The 15,292-nt window shown below is 51.2% G+C and overlaps 1 long non-coding RNA gene across 1 annotated transcript; it reads left to right on the top strand.

The window, feature by feature from the left end:
- The first annotated feature begins 242 nt into the window (after window positions 1–242).
- On the top strand, window positions 243–6,437 carry LOC110259142 (uncharacterized). Its single transcript, XR_014834951.1, has 4 exons — window positions 243–443; window positions 1,293–1,428; window positions 1,579–1,708; window positions 1,807–6,437. It is a non-coding gene; the product is annotated as an uncharacterized LOC110259142 (long non-coding RNA).
- Window positions 6,438–15,292: the final 8,855 nt, after the last annotated feature.

Below are 15,292 nucleotides of genomic sequence, written 5' to 3'. Positions count from 1 at the left end.
TATTCGCTTGAGAGAGCAATTCATCATTGAGAATATGGTCCCTTGCACAGAGCTCGAGAAAACTTAGCAATGTCTTGATCCTTTTGAGGAGAGCATTTCTTGTGGTTTTTCCTGAGAAACCCAAGCACACCTGTGTTCATGCTCATGCCACTTATGCTAATGAGGTGGGGCTGGTTGCCAGAGGAACCAACAAGGTGATTAAAGGGTTGGCTTTTTAAGCTCCACCCCAAACCTCGGGAGTTGCTGAGGGGCCAAGGCTTGAACCAGTCCCACTTGGCAGAGGCTCCCTCAAAAGGGGTTCATAGAGCTTCCAGATTGGGGAGGCCACAGTTGGGAGGGTGCTGCACCCCAAACTCCATGAAGACAAGCTCCTGCACGTGGGGACTCCCCCAACCTTGCCCTCGCCCTCCTCCTGTGGGTGTTGACCTCTTTATGAGCAACAGGTAAGTCTCGGGTCTCCTGAGTTGTGTAAGGGAGCCGTGGGGAGCCTGTGGTGGAGTTGGGACAGACGTGTGGGTGACCTGGACCCCCGCCTGTGGTTGGTGGTGAGGTGGGGAGAGTCTTGGGGGCCTGGGGCTCCCTCTCAATACACACTGGCACCAACTCAGGGTCCTTTCAGAGGTGAGTTGATTGGTAGGACACCCAGCTGGGGTGGAAGGAAACTAGAAGATTCCTTGGTGTGGAAACGCCCCACACTGGGTGTCAGAAGCCCTGTGAGCAGAGAAACAACTTTAACAATGATCAGTGTTGTTACGGCTTTCGAGCAAACACCTCCACCTGGAGGACCTCCCTGATTTCTCCCTTTGCCCTGTAAGCCTTTCTTGTCTCATCAGAGCCAGTCATCTCAAACCCCAATCAGATAGTGCCTGTACCTGCTTAGACCGCTTGGCCCTTTTCCTGCCTGTTAGAAAAAGACAGATGGCTTCACCTGATTGGCTGACCGAGGCTTCTCCTCTGTATCACGTCTGTTGTTCTAAGCACACTTCTTACTGGATTTAGGGCCACCTTCATCCATGAGGACCTGGTCCCTGCACACAGCTCCCCAAACCATAGCAAATTTTTGAGTGATCCCTTTGAGGAGAGCGTCTTTGTTATTTCTAAGAAACCCAAGCACATTTGTGTTCATGCTAATGCGATTTATGCTAATGAGGTGGGGTGGTTGCCAGAGGAACCAACAAGGTGATTAAAAGGTTGGCTTTTTAAGCTCCACCCCAAACCTCGGGAGTTGCTGAGGGGCCAAGGCTTGAACCAGTCCTACTTGGCAGAACCTCCCTAAACAGGGGTTCATAAAGCTTCCAGATTGGGGAGCCCACAGTTGGAAGGGTGCTGCACCCCAAACATCCATGAAGACAAGCTCCTGCACGTGGCAGTCCCCAAACCTTGCTCTTGCCCTCCTCTTCTGGGTGTTGACCTCTTTATGAGCAACAGGTAAGTCGCTTGTTTTCTGAGTTGTGTGAGGGGGGCTGTGGGGAGCCTGTGTAGCAGTTTAGAGACAAATGTGGGTGAACTGGAACCCCCGCCTGTGGTTGGTGGTGAGGTGGGGACAGTAATGGGGCCTGGGGCTTCCTCTCGACACAGGTTTGCATCAACTTGGGGTCGTTTCCGAGGTGAATTGAATTGGACGACACCCAGCCGGTATCCGAGGGGAACTGGAGGATTCCTTGGTGTGGAAATGCCCCACGCTGGGTGTCAGAAGTGCTATGAGCAGGCAAATAATTTTCCTTTAACAATAAAATGTGTTTCTGCTTTTCCACAAACACCTCCTCCTGCCAGACCTCCGAGATCTCGCCCTTTCCCTATTACCAGTTCTCTCTAATCGAAGTCTCTAGAAACCAATGAAGTCGTGTTCATACCTGCTTCAGACTCTCTGTGGTTTTCATGGAAGTTAAAAACGGACAAATGGCTTCACCTGCCCTGCTGACCGAGGCAGGGTGGCTGGTGCAGGGCAGGCACGGATTTGGAACAGGCTTTGGGGCTGGTGGCATCGCCCTCCCCCAGGTACCTCTCAGGTTATAATCAGGGTTCTAAGGCATCACGATGTGGACACTATTTCATGACCTGTGCCTGACACAGGGAAGAGGGGACAACACTGGGGACTAGTCCCGTGGCCGACCGTCGAAGAGCAGACACTTGGCTTTTTCAAGGCTGAGGCTCACCTCTGTAAACAGTTACCTGGCTCGTTTCTCCTGACAGGTGTATCTCTGCAAGTTAATTGTCATGTGTTAATTCTGATGTATGTAGAGATTGGTCGTCTTAGCTCCGTAAATTGGTTTTGGAGGGGGGTGGGGGTGATAATGACCACAAATCACGTGGGTTCAAACCACAGGAACCCACCCTCCTCCATCCTGGGGACCAGACATCTGAGGTCAAGGGGTCCCAGGACTCCTCCCTCCAGAAGGAGGCTCCCTCTGGGGGCTCCAGGCAGCCCTTGGCTGGAGGCCACCTCTCTCCCGTCTGTGCCTCCATCTTCCCGTGGCTTCTCCTCTGTTTCCTCTCGTGTGTCTTAGGAGGACACTGTCCTTGGATGGAGGGCCCCCCTCATCCCGGAGGACCTCCTCTCAGACCCTTCCTGTGGCTGCTCTGTGCCTTCTCTGTTAAGACACTTGGTGGCCCCTAAATGTAGTCACCTCATCCACGAGGATTTGGTCCCTGGCACACAGGTCGTAAAACCATGGCAACGTCTTGACCCCTTCGAGCACAGCATCCCTGGTTTTTCCTATGAATCCCAAGCTCACCAGGTTATGCCAATGAGGCAGGACTGGTTGGCAGAGGAACCAACCAGGTGATGAAAAGGCTATTTTAGTTCCAACCCCAACCTCCAGAGCTGCTGAGAGGCCAAGCCTTTAATCAGTCCTGCTGAGGGGAACCTCCCTAAAACGAGGGTTCAGAGAGCATCTGAATTGGGGAGCCCACAGTTGGGAGGGGGCTGCACCCCAAATCCATGGAGACAAGTTCCAGCAGGCGAGACCCGCATCCACCTCGCCCTCTACTTCCCGACTGGCTGTTCACCCCTTGCTGAGCAACAGGTAAGTCTCATGTTTCCTGAGTTCTGGGGGGCACCCTCCATGTGCAGGAGGTTGGACAGAAGTGTGGGAGACTTGGGTCCCCGCCGGTGGTTAGTAGTGAGGTGGGGGTGGTCCTGGGGGCTGGGCCCTTCACTGCTGGGTCTTCGCCCACTGGGGGCCCTTTCTGAGGTGAACTGAATTGGAGGACCCCCAGCTGGGGTCCGAAGGGAACTGGAGGATTCCCTGGTGTGGAAATGCCCCACGCTGGGTGTCAGAAGCACTGTGAGCAAGAAGTAATCTTCCTTTAACAAGGAAATGTGTTTCTGCTTTTCCATCAAACACCTCCTCCTGGCAGACCTCCGAGATCTCACCCTTTCCCCTGTTAGCCGTTCTGATCTCTGTAATCAGTGATTAATTCGTGTCTGTACCTGCTTCAAACCCTCGAGTGTTTTCATGGCTGTTAGGAAAGGACAAAGGGCTTCACTTGTCCTGTTGACCGAGGTGGGTGGGCTGGTGCAGAGCAGGCACAGATTTAAACCCGTTTTGTGTCTGATGGGAATGACGTGCCTCAGATACATCTCGGGACAGTGTTGTATGACTTGTGTCTGACACAGGAAAGAGAGGACAACCCTGGGGATGAGTCAGTGTGCCCAACCGTCTAAGAGCAGATGCCCTGCTTTTGCAAGGCTGAGGCTCACCGTCTCTGTAAATAACTCATTCCCTGTCTCTGGATTCTCCCGAGAGGTGCATTCCTGCCGCAGAACTTTGCCTGGGTTGATTCTCATGGAAGTGGAGATGGGTTTTCTTTGCTCTATAAATTGGTTTCGTGTGGTCTGAGGTCAAGGGGCGCCAGGGGAGGGTCCTTCCTGCCTCTTCCAGCTTCTGGGGGCTCCAGGCAGCCCTGGGCTAGCGGTCACCTCCCTCCTGGCTCTGCCTCCGTCTTCCCGTGGCTTCTCTGTGTTTCCTCTTGTGTCTCTTAGGACACTGTCCTTGGAGGGAGGGCCCCCTCATCCAGGAGGAGCTCCTATCACACCCTTCCTGTGGCTGTTCTTGTGTCTTGTCTGTTGTTATGGGGACACTCATGACTGGATGCAGGGCTCGTTTTCATCCATGAGGATCTGGTCCCTAGAACACAGCTCCTAAAATCCTAGCCATTTCCTGAGAGATACCTTTGAGCAGAGCCTCTCTGATTATTCCTGAGAAACCCAGGCTCACTTGTTGATGCAAATGAGTTTATTCAAATGAGATTTATGCTAATGAGGCAGGGCTGGTTGCCTGGGGAACCCACCTAGAGGTTACAAGGTTGGCTTTTGAGCCCCACCCCCAACCTCCAGAGCTGCTGAGGGTCCAAGGCTTTTCCAGTCCTGCCTAGTGGAAGGAACCTCCCTACAAAGGGGTTCAGAGAGCTTCTTGGTTGAGCTTACATTTGGGAGGGTGCTACACCCCAAACTCCTAGGAGACTGAAGCTTCTGCTTGTGGGACCCGCCACCACCCCCAGCTCCTCCTCTAGCTGTTCACCCTTTAGGGAGAGTAGTGAATTCATGAGGTTCCTGAGTTCTGTGAGGAAGGCTGGGGGGGCCCTCCACCTGTAGGAAGTTGTACAGAAGACCTGGGTGACCTGGGCCTCTGGTTGGTGGTGCGGCGGGTGACCTGGGCCTCTGGTTGGTGGTTCGGCGGGGGCAGTCCTGGGGGTTCGGGCCCCCATGTATCTCAGCGTTGGCACCAACCCGGTCCTGAGGTGAACTGAATTGGAGGACACCCAGCTGGGGTCTGAAGGGACCTGCTGGATTCCTTGGTGTGGAAACACCCCACGTTGGGGGTCAGAAGCTCTCTGAGCAGAAAAGTAACTTTTCAACAATTAAATGTTTCCACTTTTCCATCAAATACCTCCTCGTGGCCGACCTCCGAGATCTCACTTTTTTCCCTGTTAGCCATTTGTTCTCTAATCAGAGCGAATTCTCTACACCCCCAATTAGACTGTGTCCTTAGGTATTTCAAACCCTCGATGATTTTCATGGCAGTTAGAAAAGGACAAATGGCTTCACCTGTCCTGACCGAAGAAGTGGGGTGGCTGCTGCAGGGTGGGCACGGATTTGGAACACACTTTGGGGCTGCTTGCTGCGACCTCCCCCTGGTGCATCTCAGGGCAATGTTCTAATACTTGTGTCTGACCCAGCAAAGAGATGACCGCGTTGGGGACTCTTCCCTGGGCCCAGCTGCCTGAGAGCGGGCACTCTGCTTTTGCAAGGTTGAGGCTCAGTCTCTGGAAATAAGTAGTCCGCTCTCTCTGGCTTCTCCTGCCAGATGGATCTCTGCAGCATAACTGCATGTGTGGAGGCGCATGGAAGTAGAGATGGGTTTTCTTTGCTCTGGAGTTTGGTTTTGTGGGCTTGTGATAATAAATGGCCACAAATCACGCAGGTTAACACCCCAGGAACCCACCCTCCCCAAACCCTGGAGACAGATGACTGAGGTCAAGGGGTCCCAGCGCCGTGCTCCCTCCAGAGGCTCCAGGCAGGGTCCTTCCAGTTTCTGGGGCTCCAGGCAGCCCTGGGCTGCTGGTCGCCTCACTGCCCACTCCATCTAAACATGGCTCTTCCTCTGTGTCTCCCTTGCTGTCTCAGGAGGACAGTGTCCTTGGATGGAGGGCCCCCCCATCCAGGAGGACTTTCTCCAAGATCCTTCCCCTGGCTTCTCTGCATCTTCTCTGTTAAAGGCCACTGATGATTGCCTTCAGGGCTGAGTTTCATCCATGAGGCTCTGGTCCCTAGAGCACATTTCCTAAAACCCTAGCCACTTCTTGAGACATACCTTTGAGCAGAGCCTCTTTGATTATTCCTGAGAAACCCGAGCTCACCTGTGTTTATGCTAATGCTATTGATGCTAGTGAGGTGGGGCTGGTTTCCTGAGGAACCCACCTAGAGGTTAGAAGGTTGGCTTTTTAGCCCCAGCCTCCAGAGCTGCCAAGTGGCCAAGGCTTCTCAGTCCTGCCAAGGGCAACCTCCCTACAAAAGGGACTTGGCTTCTGGGTTGGGGAGCCCACAGTTGGGAGGGTGTTGCACCCCAAGATCCAGAGGGACAGCAACTTCTGCACGTGGGGGTCCCCCAGATCTTGCTCCCCCTCTGGCTCTTGCCCCCCTTGATGAGCAGCAGAGAAGTCCCATGTTGCCCGAGTTCTGTGTGGTGGGGGCTTGGGGACCCTGTGTCTGCAGGAGGTTGGACAGAAGTGGGGGTGACCTGGGCCCCTGCCTGTGGTTGTTGGTGAGGTGGGGCCAGTCCTGTGGGCTGGGCCCTCCCCTGCTGGTTGGCGCCAACTGGGGGTCGTTTCCCAGGTGAATTGAAGTAGAGGACACTCAGCTGGGGTCCGAAGGGAACTGGGGGATTCCTTGGTGTGGAAATGCCCCACATTGGGTGGCAGAAGCACCGTGAGGCCTCAACTTTATGAAACGCCCCTAGATCATGAGTCCCTGTGACTGACCCAGGGTGACCCGGTGTTAAGGCGGGATGTGCAGGGTAGCTCAGGGTCTGGGCGTTTGGATCTTGGCAGAGAGAAGCATTTTCTTAGCTCAAGATTCTGCACATGGTCTGGGCGAAGCCAACGCCCTGTGGCTTTGAGGCATCGACAAGAGCGTGCAGGAGTTCCTGCAGTGGCTCAGCAGGAATGACTCGTATCCGTGAGGACATGGGTTCAATCCCTGGCCTCGATCAGTTGGTTAAGGATCCGGCACTGCTGTGAGCTGTGGTGTATGTAGGTCACAGACGAGGGCCTGATCCAGCAAGGCTGTGGCTGTGGTGTAGACTAGTAGCCTCGGCTCCAGTGCGACCCCTGGCTTGGGAACCTCCATGTGACACAGATCCAGCCCTAAAAGGAAAAAGTGTGCATTTGAAGAATCCTGTGTGGGGGATGGCGTACCCATGAGACGTTGGGGTGACCTCAGGGTTTCATGACCAGATGGGTTTCACGGGCCTTGTTTGTGGTCTTTGATTGTGTGTGTGTGTGTGTTGTTGGCCTCACCCAAGGTATATGGAGGTTCCCAAGGCAGGGGTCGAATTGGAGCTGTAGCCAGTGGTCTACACCACAGCCATAGCACCTTGGGATCCAGCTGCATCTGCAACCTACACCCCAGTGCAAGGCAACTTGGCATCCTTAACCCACTGAGCAAGGCCAGGGATTGAACCTGCATCCTCATGGATGCTTGTCAGATTGGTTTCTGCTGAGCCACGACAGGAACTCCCTGGTCTTTGATTTTAATGTGACTCTGAGGGTCCCCGTTTCTCCTATGCTAAGACGGTTGTTTTGGGCACCTGAGGATTCAGGAAGAGGCTTTGTGTTTTATTTTTTTATTTTTTATTTTTTAATCAATATTTTGCCACTGTACAGCAAGGGGGTCAGGTTATCCTTACATGTATACATTACAATTACATTTTTCCCCCACCCTTTCTTCTGTTGCAACATGAGTATCTAGACATAGTTCTCAATGCTATTCAGCAGGATCTCCTTGTAAATCTATTCTAAGTTGTGTCTGATAAGCCCTTTGTTTCAATCATTGGTGTTGCCGGCCATGTCTGGAGCTGACAAGGGGCTCAGGGGTCTTTATTGCTCAGCTGGCATCTTGGTTTTCGGCCCCCAGGTCTGAGCTCCTTCGAGGCACCCAGGCTTCCTGCAACAGCCAGAAAGCAGGGCTGTGTCCTCTCCATTGGAGCAGATACCTGGGCAGAGCTGCTGAGTGGCTTTGTCACCTGCAGGTCACCCCAGTGCAGAGTGGAGAGTCTGGGCTTCTGAGGGAATTCTCACCCCTTGTAAGTCTTCTCACTTGGCTGGGAAAGCCTGTGAGGGCAAGGGGACCCCTCTCTGTACAGGTCTCTCTGTGTTTATGTATCTGCATCTGTGGTCCTGCACTTAAGAGTCTCTGCAATTGTCTGTGTGTGTCTGTTCATTGCTGCATCAGCCTGTCTTTGTTTGACTATATTCCTGCACCTGTGTCTGTGTAGCAACTGCCTTACTGCATCCATGTGTGTTTATAGGTTTGTGTCTATATCTCTGCATCTGTTGCTGTTTTGGGATCCCTGTGTTTACATTCTGTGTCTATATTGTTGTCTGTGTTTCTATTCCTGCATCTGTGGGTCTGCTTATACATCTGTGTGTATTCATAGGTCTGTGTGTGTCTATATTTATTCTGTGCCTGGGCATCTATGTTCTTAGGTCTGTGTACGTTTATGTGTGTTTCCCTCTGTGTCTGTGCACACCTGTGTGGCCTCCCCCAGGCCTCTCTCGGCAGCCCCTTGTCATTCTTCCTCCCCCCATGGCTGTGTCATCCAGGAGGGTCTCCCTGGGTCCAGGGGGCTCTGCCCCTATAGCTTCATTTGGGGGTGGTGATGCTGCATTTCCTGCAGGGCTGTGTGAGCCGTGTTCCCTGCCCTGCATGGTCCTTCTGTTTCAGGTGGTGAGGCCACAGGGCCAGGGTGGCCGAGATTGGACAGAGATTGATTAGGAAGCAGAACACATAGCTGTCTCCCCTCCTAAGAAAACAGCCCAGCCCTGCATGGAGACACCCTGGCTGGGAAGGTTCACAAGGCCATAAGGATGGCAGTGAAAAAGGTCTAGTTCAGAAGGGGTTCACTTGTTAAAATGCCTTCTTAAATATTTTGTGAATTAAAAAACTTACTTTTAAAAATTTTAGAATTCTTTTAGTTTTTGAAGGTTTGTTTATTGTGGCTGCCTGAGGCATATGGAGTTTCCAGGCCAGGGATCAGATCTGAGCCACAGTTGAAACCTGTATCACAATGCTGGATCCTTAACCCACTGTGCCAGCTGGGTGTCAAACCCACGTCCCAGGGCTCCAGAGATGCCACTGATCCTGTTGCCCCAGAGCGGGAACTCCTCTATTCATTTTTTTTAACTTCTATTCCATTGGAGTATAGTGAACTACAGTGCTGTGTTTCAGGTGTATTGCAAAGGGTGTCAGTTAGACATGTATCACTTTGAGTACCTTACCTCGTGCAGGTTATTACAGGCTATTGAATATAGTTCCTTAGGTTGTATAGGAGAGCCTTGATGCTTACTGAGTTTATCTATACTAGTGCGTATGTTGACCCCAAACTAATTTATTCCTCCCCCAGCTGTTCCCGTTGGTAACCATACATTCTCTATGTCTGAGTCTCTTTTCTACATAAGTTCGTTGGTGTCATATATGAGATTCCACATGGCAGTGAGCTCAGCTGGTGTTTGTCCTTCCCTTTCTGACCAACATCTTAGTATGATCACCTGTATGTGCACCCATGTTGCTGAAGATGGTATCATTTTATCCTCCTTTATGGCTGAGCAATACTCCATTGTGGGCATGGAGCACATCTTTTATATTCATGCTCTGTTGGGCGTTTAGGTTGGTTCCATGTGTTGTCTACTGGGAATAGTGCTGCTGTGAACACAGGAGTGCAGGTATCTTTTCCAATTACGGCTTTTTCTGGACAGATGCCCAGGAGTGGGACTGATGGATCATGTGGTCGTTCTATTTTCAGTTCTCTTGAGTTTGTTTTTTGGTGCTGGTGGTTTTTTTTTTTTTTTTTTTTTCCCTTATATTTGTCAGGGCCATACCTGCAGGTTATGGAAGTTCCCAGGCTAGGGTTCAGCTCATATCTGCAGCTGCTGTTCTGTGCCACAGCCACAGCCAGATCCCTAACCCATTCAGCCAGGCCAGGGATCGAACCCACATCCTCACGGATCCTACTCAGGTTCCTTATCACTGAGCCACGAGGGCGAACACCCCCATCTCATTTTCTACAAGTTGGTGTTTCGAATAGACTTTCAGCACTGTTTTAGTGCCTGTTACACAGCAGAGCGACTCCGTATTTCTAGACACACCTGACCCAGGTTTTCCTTCATGCTCTCTTACCTCCTATTGGGTCTGAGTCTGCACAAGTCTGCAGAGCTGCAAAGTACTGGTGAATACATTCCCCCACTTTTCCATGTTTGCAGTAGAAGGGACGCAGCACCAGGTTAGCCTCACGTGTCCAGCATGGCCATGTGACTTACATCGTGAGATGACGGCTAGAGCAATTTTACGGAATGACTATTTCCTGGAGAAACCCAAATCAAGACTGACAAAGTTTTTTTCTTGTGATGAGAACTCTTAAGGTTGACTTTGAATAAACCTGCTCTACAGTGTCCGGCCGTGTAGGTTACACGTATCCTGTTGGCCGTCACACCCCTAGGACTGAGTCATCCTCTAACTGGAGGGGGTCCCTTTGCACCAGCTTCCCCCAGTTCCCCCACCTCCCGGACCACAAGGCTCCTCTTGTTCTCTGCCTCTCACTTGAATGCTGTTGGCTTTTGGTCTCGGCTGTTACTTAGAAGGGAGCTTTCTTCCAGAGGCTTGGGCTTGGCTCAGGAGGCTGCACCACCCTGCCTGTGTCCCCAAGACGCTGTCTGCAAACCGTTTCCTCTGGGGCTGAGGGTCCTTCTTCACTGGGTTCTGCTCCAGATGAGAGAGAGAAGGGGTGAGGCCAGAGTTTGGGACCGAGCAGTGTCGTGTTCATATGCCTGAGGGACCCTGCTTCCTCCTCCTGCAGGAGGACAATTCTGGGCACGAGTGGGAAGCTCCCAGTGGTTCAGGTGACCCCACAAGGGAACCCTGGTCCACACTACAGTGACAAGCTTAGAAGGAGGTATGTAGCTTCTACCTCTCTTTTCTTGGTGCTCAGCTCCCCAAAGCCTTGGAGTCTCTGAAGGGATAAGGTCTTATGTAGGCTGAGCTGCTGGCTCGTTACCCACAGTTTTGTTAGGGCAGGATGTGTGTGTTTCCATATGTACTGTGGTGTTTGTCTTTTCTTTCTGACGGACTTGACTTCCATTGGGAATCTCTAGGTTCATCCACGTGGCTGCGAATGAGATGGTTTCATTCTTTTTTATGGTTGAGTAATATTCTGTTGTGATTATGCCCCACTGCTTCTTTCTCATTCTCATTCTCTTTCAAGTTCTATCTGAAGAGACTGGATAGAATTCCCTGTGCTGTTCGGCTCAACCTCATTGCTTATCCAGTCTTTTTTTGTTTGTTTTACCTTATCTAGGGCTGCTCCCATGACGTATGGAGGTTCCCAAGCCAGGGGTCTAATCAGAGCTGTAGCAACTGGCGTGTGCAAGAGCCACAGCAACACGGGATCTGAGCTGCTTCTGCGACCTGCATCCCAGCTCCCGGCAATGTCAGATTCTTAACCCACTGAGCAAGGCCAGGGAGTGAACCTGCAACCTCATGGTTCCCCGTCAGACTGGTTCCCACTGCCCCACAGGGGGAACTCCTGCTTCTCCATTCTCAATGTCAGAGTTTTCAGCTACTGACCCCAATCCCCCACCCCTTAGCCCACTCTCTCCCCCTCAGCAACCACAAGTCTGTGTTCCATGTCTGCGAATTGGTTTCTGTTCTGCAGACAGGTTCATTTGTGCCATGTTTTAAGTTGCAGATATAAGGGATCTCTGACGGTATTTGTCTTCCTATATCTGCCTGCCCTCACTTAGTGTGAGAATCTCTATGTCCAACCGTGTTGCTGCCATTATTTCACTCATTTTTATGGCTGATATTCCATTGTGTGTATTTATTGAGGCTCTGCTTTGAGGGCAACATTTTGGGGTGCAGACCCCCTATATCCCCTGTGTTCCCTGCAGAGGCTCCAGGGGAGGGTCCTTCCTGCCTCTTCTAGCGTCTGGGGGCTTCAGGTGGCCCTGGGCTGGTGGCTACCTCCCTCCCATCTCTGCCTCCATCTTCCCGTGGCTTCTCTTCTCTGTCTCTCTCCTGTGTCTCTTAGGAGGACACTGTCCTTGGATGGAGGGCCCCCCTCATCCAGGAGGCCCTCCTCTCAGACCCTTCCCATGACTTCTCTGTGTCTTCTCTGTTGTAAGGATACTTGTTATTAGGTTGAGGGTCCTTCTTCATCCATGAGGGACCTGGTCCTTGGCACACAGCTCTTAAACCACAGCAAGTTCTTGATCCCTTTGAGCAGAGCATCTTGAGTTTTTCCTAAGACAGCCAAGCACACCTGTTTATGCTAATGAGCTGGGGCTGGTTGCCTGTCTGACTGTATTCCTGAACGTGTGTGTGTCTGGGATGCATCTCTTACTGCATTTGAGTCTTTTTAGGTCTCTGCCTGTGTTGATAGGTTTGTCTACATTTTTGCATCTGTTGCTGTTTTTAGGTTCCTGTGTTTGCATTTTGTGTGTATATTCCTGCATCTGTGGGTCTGCTTATACATCTGTGTCTGTGTTCATAGGTCCGTGTGTGTCCCTTTGTGTTTGTGCACATCCCTGTGGCTCCCCCCACCCTCCCCCAGGCCTCTCTTGGTAGCCCCTTGTCAACTCCCTTGTCCCCACAGCCATGTCACCAAGGATGTTTTCCTGGGCCGGTGGGCTCTGGCCTTAAAGCTTGATTTGGAGCCGATGCTGCATTTCCCATGGGGCTGTGTCAGCCCTGTTCTCTGCCCTGCATGGTCCTTCTGTTTCAGGCAATGAGGACACAGGGCCAGGGTGGTTGGGATTGGGCAGAGACTAACTAGAAAGCAGAACACACAGCTGTCTTCCCTCCTAAGAGAACAGGCCATCCCTCCACAGTGATGCCCTAGCTGGAAGGGTTTACAAAGCTGTAAGGATGGCAGTGAAAAAGGTCTAGTTCAAGTTCAGAAGGTGTTCACTTGTGAAAATGTCTTTTTAAATTGTAATTTTTTGAATTAAAAAACCTATTTCAAATTTTAGAGTTCTTTCAATTTTGCAAGTTTTACTTTGGCTGCCCGAGGCTTATGGAGTTCCTGGGCCAGGGATCAGATCTGAGCCACAGTGGAAACCTATATCACAATGCTGGATCCTTAACCCACTGTGCCGGCTGGGTGTCAAACCCATGTGCCAGGGCTCCGAGACACTGCCAATGCTGTGCCCCACAGTGGGAACTCCTCTATCCTTTTCTTAAAAAAATAACTATTATGTTGGAGTATAGTTGATTTACAAAGTTATTTTTCAGGTGTATGGCAAAGGGTATGAGTTACACATGTAGCATTTTGAGATTCTTGCCTCGTATGGGTTATTACAGGATACTGAATATAGTTTTTTAGGCTGTGCAGGAGAGCCTTGATGCTTACTGAGTTGATCTATACTAGTGTGTACGTTGTTGACCCCAAACAACTCATACATCTCCCCCAGCCATTCCCCTTTGGTAACCATACATTTTCTATGAGTCTGTTTCTCTTTTCCAAATAAGTTCATGGGTGTCATAAGAGTTTCCACATAGCAGTGAGCTCAGCTGGTGTTTCTCTCCCTTTCTGACTTACATCTTAGTATGATCCCCTGTATGTCCATCCATGTCACTGAAAATGGCATCATTTTGTTCTTTTTCATAACTGAGTAATATTCCATTGTGTGTATGGAGCACATCTTTTTTATTCGTCTTCTGTCAGTGGCTACTTAGGTTGGTTCTCTGTCTTGCCTATTGTCAATAGTGCTGCTGTGAACATAGGCGTGCAGGTACCTTTTTGGGTTATGGTTTTCTCTGGATAGATGCCCAGGAGTTGGGATTGCTGGATCATGTGGTCATTCTGTTTTTAGATTTGTCGAGTTGCTTGTTTTTCTTTTGGTCATGGCCATACCTGCAGGGTATGGAAGTCTCCAGGCGAGGGTTCAAATCAGCTGCAGCTGCTCTTCTATGTCATAGCCCTTGTAATGCCATATCGGAGCCTCATCTGCAACCTACACTACAGCTTGTGGCAACCCCGATTCCCTCACCCCACTGAGTGAGCCCAGGGACCCAAGGTGGGTCCTCAGGGACTCTATCCCAGGTTGTTTCTGCTGAGTCACAGTGGGAATGCCTACTTTCACTTTTTCAAGGAACCCCCACACTGGTTTCTGTCGTGGCAGCCCCAAGTTCCCTTCCCACCCACAGTGCAGGCGGGGGCCTGAGGGGCTCTTGCAAGGCTTTTCTCCTTAACTCTAGGGAAAGGGTGGCCTGGGTTTGAATCAATAGCAAAGATCAGTAAAGGCCTGTTTATACTGGAATTGCCTTCTACTGTATTCAAAGTGGAAAAAGTTCCTAATTATTGGTAGAAGGCAAACTAGTATCCGCACCTCCCCTCACCCCCTCCCCAAAGAAACTTGGTGACAGGGTCTCTCAGGAAAATGTAGAGATGGCTGGATTGTCAGCCAGGACCTTGGATAGAGGGGGAGGGAGATTTCTAACAGGGTGTGGCCGCCCAGCCTGGTTTCTTCTCCCTGCGTTAAGTCACCTGCGAGAGAAGAGAGGGTTTGAGGGAAGAGCTGAGAAATTGAGCAAAAAGCAAAGGAAGCAAGATGGGGTAATTGTGAAAACTCAAGATGCCAACATTCATAAATGGCTGTGACACCACGGCTGCCAGGAACAGCTGAGGGTGGAGCAGAAAGACCTTTGGCTCCAACCTCACAGATGATCCAAACCTCGGGGGATGGAACTGCACAAGGGCTTCCTGGAGAGAGGGAGGGGGAGCCCCTCAGGTCCTGCATCCAAGCAGGACCTGGGGGGTATGGGGTTCAGTGACGTTTAAGTCAGAACAACACATCCTATGTGATGATAACCTACATGCAGAGTCTGAAAATGAAACTAGGAGTTCCCGTTGTGGCTCAGTGGGTTAAGAACTTGACAACATGTCTGTGAGGATGCAGCTTTGATTCCCTGGCCTCACTGAGTGGGTTAAGGATCTGGCGTTGCCCCAAGGTGCAACATAGTTTACAGATGTGGCTCAGATTCTGTTTTGCTATGGCGGTGGCGTAGCCTGGATGTTGCAGCTCTGATTTGACCCCTGGCCCAGGAATGTTCATATGCTGCAGCTGTGGCCCTAAAAAGGGAAACAAATACAGGAAGAAATGAAACTAGACATGGCACACAGCGGGTGGTCCTTACCTAATCAGTCGACGACCTTCAGAGGAGAAAGACAGGTCCCCAGGAAGAGGGAATCCTGTCTCCAGACAGATGTCAGCTTCAAGGTATGGCATTGCCTTTTCCCTGGGCCTCCAGCTCACCAGGCTTCCCTGGAAACTCTGGACCTGCCATCCTTCATAACCACATGAGATGATTCCTTAAAATGAGTCTGTGTCTCCCCCTGCTTCTAAACATTCTATCGGTTCAGCTGCTCTGCAGGCCCTGATACACCATCCTACATCCCCTGGGGGTCTGGCCGAGGTGCCTGAGGAGTTTGTGGGTGTATTTGCCTAAATAACGCTGGGGGCACCAAGCCTGAGGGAATAGCATGGGGTTTGATTTTTTGAGCTTGCTTGGATGAAG

This window comes from Sus scrofa, chromosome X (assembly GCF_054392235.1).
Source record: "Sus scrofa isolate SSC_HxYL_T2T_F1_AM1 chromosome X, Sscrofa_HxYL_maternal_Yorkshire_Landrace_v2.0, whole genome shotgun sequence".
Lineage (NCBI taxonomy): Eukaryota > Metazoa > Chordata > Mammalia > Artiodactyla > Suidae > Sus > Sus scrofa.
Note: the sequence above shows the minus strand (reverse complement) of the source record. Positions and strands in the feature narration are given on the sequence as shown.